Source organism: Pinus tabuliformis, chromosome 6 (assembly GCF_031772625.1).
Source record: "Pinus tabuliformis cultivar Carrire ecotype Pingquan chromosome 6, CPIR1, whole genome shotgun sequence".
Classification (NCBI taxonomy): Eukaryota; Viridiplantae; Streptophyta; class Pinopsida; order Pinales; family Pinaceae; genus Pinus; species Pinus tabuliformis.
The window spans coordinates 363,782,393-363,793,753 of record NC_142292.1 but is presented as its reverse complement, the minus strand read 5'-3'; positions in this window follow the sequence as shown (position 1 = coordinate 363,793,753).

Below are 11,361 nucleotides of genomic sequence, written 5' to 3'. Positions count from 1 at the left end.
CAAACTCAATCCTATAGTCTTACTTTGGCATAAAATAATAAATTGAGATATTTGGGCTTAAAAATCATGCATGAATATCACAACAATATCTAGAAACTATGAGAAAAAATATCCTAGACAATCATCCAAATGACATATTGTGCAAAGGATGCAATGAGACCTTCCTTATTGTGTAATGAAATATTTGAAAATTAGTGTTTTTTTTAATAATATTGAAAAAATATTTTTTTCCAAGGTTAAACATTATAAATTGCATTGGTCAATGTTAAATATATTGTAGTCAATGACAACTCTAGAGTCCTGCCTTCCCACAGACTAATAAGGCCTCCACATCACCTGACAAAATGTGGTCATGTCATCAAATATGAAATTGGGATTTGAGCAAATATCTACTATAGATATAACCAGTTGTGTAAACTCTAAATCAAACTTAATTTTTTTTCTCAAAGCATTGGTAAATGCTTTACATAGTTATGCAAACCAATAACAATGTGTGTTTGGAAAGATAAATTATGTGTAGTGCAGTACTAAGGGAATATATTTATAACATATCAAATGTATTGCAAACTTGTTTACTTGACAAATGTATTGCAGAACAATTTGTTTACCATATTGAACTTTGAATTTATTTTATTTTGTATTTTACATTTTGTTGTACTTTACACTTCTACTATACTTACAATAAGCAATATCAATCTAATTCTTTCCTCTTGTTTCATTTAACAAAATCTTCATAACTATCATATCTTAATTTTTTTAATAAAATGACAAAAACATCAAATCAATTATACCTATGTATTCCATAAACTACAAAATTAAATCAATTATTACCTAGATAAGCATCTCTATTTTGGAATAAGGTTTCCATAATTTAAATTTAATTATCAATAATTATTAGTTGGATGGTAGGGATTTAACCTCCATAAAATATTCTAAAATATTATTAATAATATACACAAATCAAAGGTTGATATTTATTTCCAAAGTATTTATGTCTTTTTTTGCTTTTTAATTAAATTCATTATGAGATAATGTTGAGTGAAACATGAGCAATTCCCATCTAAGCAATTTCTATGATGTCTCTCATAAGGTACCTAAAAAGAACTGAGCAAATGGGAGTACTTAGATGACCTAAAGTTATTTTCAATGAAGGCACGAAAGAAAAAAATCATGGATGAGACAAAACAACAAATGGATGCAAAAATGGAATATTTACCTCAATGCTTGTCCCACAAATAACAAGGAGTTAAAGAATTTTGTTATGGAGAAATTCTGTAAGCATATATGGGGAAAAGAGTTGGGTAGAAAGAAGAAGTATTATGTTCAGGAATTCAACCCCACTTGTGATATCCAACAAAAAATAGTACATTGGAGATAAAATTCCATGGAGAGCAAAGATTCTTATTGCTCAATTAAGAACTAACTCGCATTAACTTAGGTGCAGAATGGGTCGGTGGAAAAGACCTAAAGAAGCTTGGGAAGAACGAACGTGTACCTTTTGTAATTATGGGGCAGTGGAATCTGAAAAACATTCCATTTCAGAATGTGATGCTTTCAAAGACATGAGAGACAATTACAGTAGTATGTTAACATCCATTCCTTGACATTGTCTTTTCAGTGAGGGGACTCTTAGAAGGTTGGGTCAACTCATCATTAATTTGAGTATACTAACATTTGTTCCTTGATATTGTCTTTTCACTGAGGGGACTCTTAGAAGGTTGGGTCAACTCATCATTAATTTGAGTAAGAAAATGATTAAATTGCGAAAGGCCAAAAGCAGGTAAGTTGGTGGTCCCATAGACTATTTTTAATCTCATGGATGTTAAAATTTCATTCATTCATTAATTTAAAAACAATTCCATATAAACAAGTGTCATATGAAATGAGTTATGGTTTTTTGGGCATATGATATTTATTAACCATGGTGTTGACCCATTTATTATAAAAAATTATGTTTATAAATTAGGATTCTGCATGATAAAGTGGGTGTAGATCTTCATGGTTAAGAATTTTGTTACATGTTTTTTAAAAATGTATATGTGTTTAAGTTATATTAAATTAATTATTATTATTATTATTTATTTTTATTTTTATTTCGGTGAAATTGCTTTCATTAGATTATTAAAAAAACAAGGAGTACAAAAGATGTCTCAACAACCCCTTTTTCCTCATTTCGACTAGACTTGTTGGAATTGGGGTCTGAAGAATACCACAAATAAGCTTGATCATACATTATTTCCATTGGGCTTAGAAGCCATACACTGTTGAAGGGAGACAAAAAGATCACAAAAATGAGCACATAGACTAGCAACAACATATCATGGAGGGGGATTAGGAGGGATAATAGGAGGGGCAAAAAAATAGCTAGCACATTCATGCATATGGAAATAAATATGTTACTTGAGCTTCCAGATTGCAGAGGTGGTAATTTGTTCTGTGATGGCTCCATCGGAGGCTGTCCGACTATTGCAATATTTCATTCTAACTGAATTGTATATCATTAATATATGCAACCAATTCATTGCGGTCCTCATACCTGTGATCGCAGAGGATGTCCATATTGACTTGTATATTCCTTAGTTTCTCTGCTATGGGTTCCAGGGAGGCTGGAGAAATTGTACAGCCTGGAGAGTGGTTGGATTTGAGAGCCACTTCACCCTCTTGTTCCAAACTGGCAGAGTTTCCTGAAGAGGAGCCATGTCGATGAGTTGGAAAACTTGCATCCAATTGATGGCCACCCCCATGACGAGATCACACTCTTTGGCGGGGCATAACATTCAAAGCTGAAGAACTAAGAAACAGGGTCATAGAGCACCCCTTGAAACTCCTTCCAAAAGATAATTGAAAAGAAAAAACGAGAAATAAATAATACCCGCTGGTCTTGAGAATACCAGAAAGCACACCGGTGCAGGCTCGTGAACATGCACAGCAGGATTTCCCCGGAGTCAACCAAATTCCCAAAGATAACTCATTTAGAAAACCCACAAAGGAAAACTCTTGCTACCCAAGTGTGTTGAGAACAGACCCTCGAAACACCGACCCTAGAACAACAATAGGTCAACCAACTAAAAACACTTAAGGAAAGACCGAACAACCTCTTAGACGAGACGCAAACATAGGTTTCCACTAGAGGTGTTCGAAAACAAAGGCAAAAACAATAGCCAAACTTATGAAACTTAGATATGTACCTCAACACAATGATGCTATAGTGGTCATTCCAGACTTTAGACTCAAACTCTAGAATTCAAGAGGGTCCCCTTCACAGGATGCCCAAAAATTGTGAGAGGAACAAAAGACAAACCACCTAGACCAGGGGAAACTGAAAGCCAGATTTACCTTCATGTCGACTGGCAATAAGACTGTCGTGGACCCAAAATTCTGAATTGGGTGAGGGTGACGAAGTTGCCAGAGAGATGCTACGCCAATAGCCAATTCCCCTCTCCAGAACGTTCCAGGGTCCCGGGTATTTGCCTGCGAACCAGACACATTCCACACTATTGCAAAACAACCTTCCACTACACAGTGCCTACTAATTCAGTTTCTAGGCGAGCACTCATGATTCCCGGTGCTCTCTCTGCAAAGTGTCCTACTCCCAAAATTCATCGCCCGAAACTCCAACCGCAGAATGAATTCCACCTTCCCTCTTAACATAATTGAAGTACCTTCTGGATTCTCCTGTGGACGTTAATATATAATGATGGAGCCGCTCATTAAGACGAGCATGTGTGCTGCATGGTGGAGGGGGAAAACCCCGAGGACCACATCCCAACGTTCACCCATCCCCATCAGGGGATATATTAATTCTTTTATTATTATTATTATTATTATTTTAAATAAAGTTATAATTTAGGTAATTCTTATGATTTTGAGTGAGAGGTGCTCTCTAGCCCAATATGAAGAGTTGTTGTCATATCTTGTTGTGTAATGCAAACATTTTGACTTATTCAAATTACTTAAAAATAAAAATCAAATTATTAAATCAACCTAGATCCATCTTAACTCTGGATCTACCAAGCACCCAGGTGCAAACCTCTTTGAGAGTGAAAAGAGATTTGTTCGCTTTTGGCCTTCAAATTTGAGGTGCAAAGCTATTTGAGAGTGAAAAGAGATTTGATCCCTCTTGGCCTTGATAGGTCCAAAGTTAAGATAGATGTAGGTTGGTTTAGATGAAGCAAGGGTTTTGATGCTTACTAGCCATTTAATTATATGTTTGCACTAGTTTTAATATTATTTGAGATAAAGAGTTGAGATTTATTTCAAAAATAGTTATGTCATTTTTAATTTTCAATTTAATTTCAAAAATATTATAAAGTCAAATTACAATAAAATATGTATAGAATATTTTGACTGTGAAATATAAATTATGGTTTTTTTGGGCATGTGGTATTGGCCCATAATATTGTAACAAAGCCAATTATAGGTTAAGCATCTCCATGATTAAACAAGGGTAAATATCTGCAGTAATAAAGCGTGTTGCATGTTTCTTTGTTTGTTGTTTATATATATATAAATATTCTTTTTATAATAATTTAAAATGAAGTTATAATTTAGTTAATTCTTTTTAGCAATGTGAGATGTATCATGAGGTATTGTGAATTGAACTCTCCACATAATTTGAAATCATGATAATAACAAAGAAAAAAATACTTCTATCATGTTATCTAAATTGTCCAATAAAACACCCCTCTTCTATATGTATGCACAAAAATTAAAAAACGCTATTTGAAAAAAAATTCTATCATATTATCTAAATTTTCCAATAAGACACCCCTCTTCTATATGTGCGCACAAAAATTAAAAAACACAATTTTTCCTTCTATCATTCTTGACTCCTTTTTTTTTTTTTTTTTTTTTTTTTTTTTTTTTTTTCAGCGTGAAAAAAAGCGGTATATTGATTGTATTGCCAAAAATATACAAAATAAAAAGTATGCAAACTTTTTGATATGTCAACAGTTCAGCATACTGACGGGCATATGAAACTATACCAAAAAACTGAACATAGAGAGAGCAGGCCAGAAAAAACAGACCTATCTGTAGGAGACGTAGGTCCAAAATATTAGCAAAAATGTACAGCATATGCGAGATTCATAAATAGGAGTATAGAGAACTTATCTGTGGACATCACAAAATTTGGAGATGTGTACCTGATATAGAGAAATCTTGAATCTGGCAGGCGCAATTGTCCACATTTATCTGCAGTCTCCATATGCCCGGCGGAGATGTGAGTCCTTGTTTGGACAATAAGTCTGCTCTTCGATTTTTCCTTTTGGGAATATGGGATATGTTGTAGTCCGTCCTGGTGCGCCACCAATCCGTAATCCAGTTTAACCAGCCGGAAAGATGTATATTTCTGATTCGGCTTTTGGATAGAACATGTTCTATGGTGACTTTGGAGTCTCCATATATGTGGAGGTTTTTGATGCCAAGGAAATCAGAAAAAGCAATGAGACCAGCGAGGGCCATAATCTCCGCTTTACTATTTGAACCGGGACCTCCGTTCCAATAGATATCATATGATTGTCCTTCTTCCGGAATAATGTGAATCCCACAGGCACAAATGTTCCTCTGGGCTGTGCCATCAAAATATGCAATTGGATATTCATAGATATCATTATGAATCAACATCCTTTGTTGTTTGACTGTGGGTTGTTGAGGATGATCGATGGCTTCAAATAATGAAAGGATGGATTCATAGATAGAATAAATCGGGTCCTTTTTGTCTTCAAAAATGATACGGTTCCTCCATTTCCAAATGGTCCAAATAGTAATCAGCGGAAGCGACCTCCACCTGCAGCGCATGTTGCTCCATGAATAAAAAACATCGCAGATGGAAGCGGAGGTGATCATATCGAAACCAAAATGTGAAGCCAAGAGCTGCCAGATATTTTTGGATTGAGGACATTGGAGAAATATGTGCAAGTTATTTTCTGAATTAATACTACAGAGTGAACAGATAGCAGGCCCGTGCCACTGACGCTTCTGTAGATTATCCTAGGTAAGGTTTTTGTCATAAAAAAACCAGCCAAGAGAAAATAATTCTCTTTATTTTTAAATTGAAATCATAACGTAAACCAAATCCAAATCACTCTGATCTTCTTTCCATATATATCATTAATTCCAATTTTGATTTCGAAAAATCAAGGGTTGAACACATAACTCAGATCAATCTCTATTTCTAAAATTAGTTCGAATTTTGATTTTAAAAAATCAAGGGTGACATGCGTCACTCAGATGGCTCAAATCTTCATTTACTAAGATTAGCGTTCAAATGCATGGCCAACTGTGTCGTGCTTTTAATATGGGGTGGGGTGATTAAGCTAGATCAGGTGTAAGTAAAAAACAGATTGAGGAAAACCAGAGTTTTGGCTCCAAACAATCTTGAAACTCTGTTATAATATCGCTTTCATTCTCGAGACAACAGAGCAAACACCCTTTGATCTTCTCTCGATCGTTTCTTCCTCCCCATCGTTTCTCTTGAGTATCTTGAACCCTAATTATCTTCTCATTTTTAGTTGGGCAGGACAAAAGACCCTCGTACCCATTCCCAATGGAACAAAACAAAAAAAACTTTGTTCTCTTTTCCGCGCAACAAAATAAAACCCTCACTCTATTCTTTTCTATTGAGTTGCAATTGCCAAAACCATGATTTCCATGGACCATAAACCCCTCCTACTATCCCTAGGAGGAGATCAAGAACTCATTCACCTACCAACCCTCGCCTCCCTCGCCTCCTTTTAGTTGACTCAGAGGATGAATCTGATATACCAATTCTACCGCCTAAAACACAAAAGAAAGAAGCGATAACACAGAAGAAAGAAGCGATAGCAACATAAGCAACAATCCTTACTCCCATTTGCTTTCACTGGTAAGAGAGGTTTTAGTTGTAGGAAAATGACAAATCATAAGATGGAACATTAAAGAGAGCAAATGAATGATGGAATCCATGATCCTACGACCAAGGAGGAAATAACATTTCAACATAGCAAATAAATGACCCAAAAGGAGAATAATATAACACATAAGAAAATTGACCCGTGGCATATTTTTATAGGAATTAATTAAGCTTACATTCCCTTTATTGAAGGTTGAATATTTATTTATTTATTGTAAATCTAAACTTTCATAATATAAAGTTAAATCTATTTAAATTTATATTTGTTGGAATGAATTTAACTTTCATTAAAAATGATATGCATATAAATACAACATTTAGACCGTTGAATTCAAATTCCAAGGTTTCTTGTAATTCTAGTAATTGTTCACCTTAACCCTAATGGATTAGGTTTCCAACATTCTCCCCTCTTAATCCAGAGAGGTGTATATGAGTCCAAGAAGAGAGATAAAATGCAAAAATGTATGGTAGTCAATGGTTGAATGTGTTCTTTGAAATGTGGTAGTTTAAGGAAGACCCCAAACCAAATGAGGTGGGGGAACTCGAGGTATCTACCAGTGGTGGTTTAATGCTAACCACTAACTTTGGAACTAAAGCTTAAAGCAATTCCTAGAACAATTCTGAATCTGGCTAGAAGTTGAAGTCTTATGTTGGTGGAAGTGCTCCTTGATAATGGTTTGAATATGACCACAAACTTATGTCAGTTTGAAGATGAATGCAAATGATGTATCAAAAACCAAAGTCTTATTCAAGTGGTGGTTTAGGGTAGGCCACCAACAAAAACATGCTCATGGAGCATGACTCTATCTTTGGATACAACTTTGAAATTGACTATGACTAACTCTAGCTCTACTAGCTCTAACAATTGGCTCTAGTTAAGGATCACTTGATAAATCTTTGAAGTAAGTAGTTGACTATTAATCCCCCCTGGTCAGATATAAGGTGAGAAGATGAAGATATCTCTAGTGCAAGATGTGTAAATTCTTGAAAACAAATTTTGTGGTATGAAAGATATATCTTCTTGGTTATTGAAGAGCATTGCCAAGAAGTAATCCATCGAAGGTGAATCTTCGTTCTTGCAAGAGTATTGTTTATGAAACATCTCTCTAAATGATGAGTGTGTTTACCGTAGTGCTCACAAGGGTGAAGATAAAAATATTGATCTTTCATATGGCCAAATCGATCACAATGTTGACATTTGCAAATTTATTGTGGTTGTGGAATAGGAGCAAGTGAAGATAAATCATCCTGAAGAAACCCAACACTATGAAACTTGATGGGTTTCAAATAGTCCATAATATGAAAGGACACATCTTTGTCCTATCCAAGACCGATTATGTTCTTGTTGTTAGCAACTTCTTCCAAAGGTATGATGATGGTCTAGGGAAGTACAAGCATAACCTTTGCATCTCTATGCAAATCGGCTCCTAAAATGACCTCAAAAATCTAATTCATCTTTGACTACTAATGGGAGTTATACTAAGAAATGGAGTTGTTCTTAACAAGAGATAGTTCAAAATCATGATTCTTCTACTATAGCTCATTTTGTTGTAGCTGTGACTCAAGTCGAAGAAACTCAATTGTCTCCTATCCATGATTTAGATAGACTTTAACATTAACAAGGGTGGCTTTGCTGATTTTTATTGTGTTATTAGCAGTATATAGTATTAGAGTATTTAGTAACTCTAATACTCCAAGAAGTCTGGCCATTTTAGAATAACTCAGGCATAGAATATTAAGGGTGTTAGATTCAACTGAAAATGCACTCGCTTACACGACAAATTCAACAAGTAAAAGATGAAAATTTAAAATGTTGAAGGAGAATAAGAAGATAGGAAGGGCAAGCCTTCAAGGTGATTACATTTCATTGCTCCATCAACTTTTTGTTGCAAAAGGTATCCTGTGAGATAAATTCTCCCATAAAAAAAAATGTTATGCTTATGAGAATGACCAAGTTGTTTCCTTGTTGGGGCCTGACCTAGGTTCAGAGGTGATTTAGCCAAACAAATCCCAGTACTACTGGCCCTTTCGGTAATAGTCCGCGAAGCATGGACTGAGGTCTCACCCAAAGTAGTGTGGGAGGGTGCTAGAACCAGGTTTCCGCACCCTGGAGATGTATGATGAGTTCAAGTGGTCCGCGGTTCGACCATGCCCGCATGTCACTACGCGCACTTACTCGTTCCTCGTAGCCTGAGGTGTTGCCTTCGCGCAGCCCTACTCGGGGGCCGAACAATGTTATTACCCAAGTCCTTACTAGTAGTGTGATATTAGTTGATTAACTTAGCTTATATGTGTGCTTTTCATTATACTTAAAAATATTCATAATTCATACCAGTGCGCGCAGTAAAGAAACAATATAAAAGAATAGATACACAGATTTAAGATAAAAATTCTCTTTATTATTATCTTCCTTCTGTTACAGACTCAACTTTTCCCTACGCACTCAACTGCAGGGGTCCGTGCACTTAGCTGCGGACAACTAGGTCTCTACGCACTCAGCTGCAGGGATCCGTGCACTTAGCTGCAGACAACTAGGTCTCTACGCACTCAGCTGCGGAGCCTTCTCCTACCCTACTACCCAAGACAAACTTTACACTTGCTCTTTTCTTCTACTGTGCTATCTATTAGATTCCATTCCTTCAATGTCTCTTTACAACTTAGAGACTCACTCTATTTATACAATCCCATGGTCGACGGACCATGGGTAGGCCGACCTTACATTCAAAACTAGGGCAGACAACCCTATGACTCTAACATACATTTCATGCCCGCAATTCGTGGAGCTTTACAACAATATCAACTCAAAACTTGGGCTTTGAGCCCCAAAACATGTCGTGGGGGGGGGGGGGGGGGATTCCATGCCAACCAGGCCCCCAACACAAACATTGTGACTCGCCCTCGAGTCACTCTGTCGGCGTAGCGATCTTGGCGCGGAGTCCCTCCAACTGTTTTCAAACTGTGTTGTTGTCGGCAGCACACTGTGCCGCTGCTTGCTGAATCTGTTGCATCCTTTGTTCTGAGACCTCTGTGTCTGAATTGTTTCCCTACATCTGTATCGACATCTGCTGCGTATGTTTATAGTCCCGCGCCTTTGTCCGGCTCCTCGGAGCGCGAAGACTATGCTTCGGCCAGCTAGTCAGATAGCTGGCCCACCCGTGTAGGGCTTCAAGTGGCTGCCATTTACTTTTCCTGGGAAGGGTTCTCCATTTAGTTTGACTAGCTAGACCGCGCCTCCGTCTGTGACCTCCTTAACCACGTATGGTCCCAGCCAATGCATTCTGAATTTTCCTGGAAATTTTTCAAACTTACTGTCATACAGCAACACTAAGTCATTTACCTTGAAGGTGCGCAACTTGATATGGCAGTCGTGCCAAGATTTTTCACGTTGCTTTTGTACCTGCTGATGAAACCCAACCAAGAACCATTCTTCCTCAAGTTCTTCCAATTGTGCGAGCCTTTCCTCCAGAGCTTTGCGGTCCGTCATCCCTATGAGCGCTGCTATGCGCAGACTAGGTATGATATATTCCATCGGCATGACAACTTCCATGCCATAAACTAACTGGAAAGGTGTTTGTCCCGTTAGTTTCTTACATGTTGTCCTGTAAGCCCATAGCACTGCAGGTACGCACATGTCCCAATCGCTTCGCTGCGCGTTGCACACTTTGGTCAGCACAGTCTCCAGTATTTTGTTGAAGGCCTCTAGAGTCCCATTGGCTTGTGGATGGTACGGAGTTCTTTTCTGATGATACACCTGGAATTCTTCTGTGAGTGCGTTGATGGTTTCGTTGAGGAAATGTGTTCTGCGATCACTCATTAAGATTTTCGGACAGCCAAATCGGGTCAACACGTTTTCGAACAAAAACTTTGCAGCCGTAGAGGCCGTGCAGTCTTTGACTGGCCGTGCTTCCGCCCATTGTGTTAGGTACTCTATCACGGTGATGATGTAGCACACGCCCGTATTTCCGTGAGGTTTGATAGGTCCCACAAAGTCAATTGCCCATTTCTAGAATGGTTGCAGTGTCATTTGCGGATTCAATGAAATCTCATCCCTTTGAGATGGTTTTCTGGTCCTTTGACATATATCGCAGGCCTTGCAATATGATTTTGAATCCCGATGAAGGGTTAGCCACCATAACCTTGCGCAAAGAATATTTTGTGTGGTTGCGCATCCTGCATAGTGTCCTCCTGCAGCGCCCCCATGTGCTTCCGCGATGATTTGACTTCGTTTAAATTCAGGTACGTATCTTCGCAATATCTCATCATTTCCCATTTTGTATAGGTGCCCAATGACGACAGAATAATCTGCCACGCGCACCACCAATTCCTTCTTCTGTTGGACAGAGTATTCCTTCGGCATAGTTCTTGTTGTCATAAAATGGATTATATCTTTGAAGTGCCCATCTGCGATGCGCACCGCAAAGAGCTGTGCATCAGGTAATCCTTCCTCGAAACTAGTAGGTTCCTCCCCC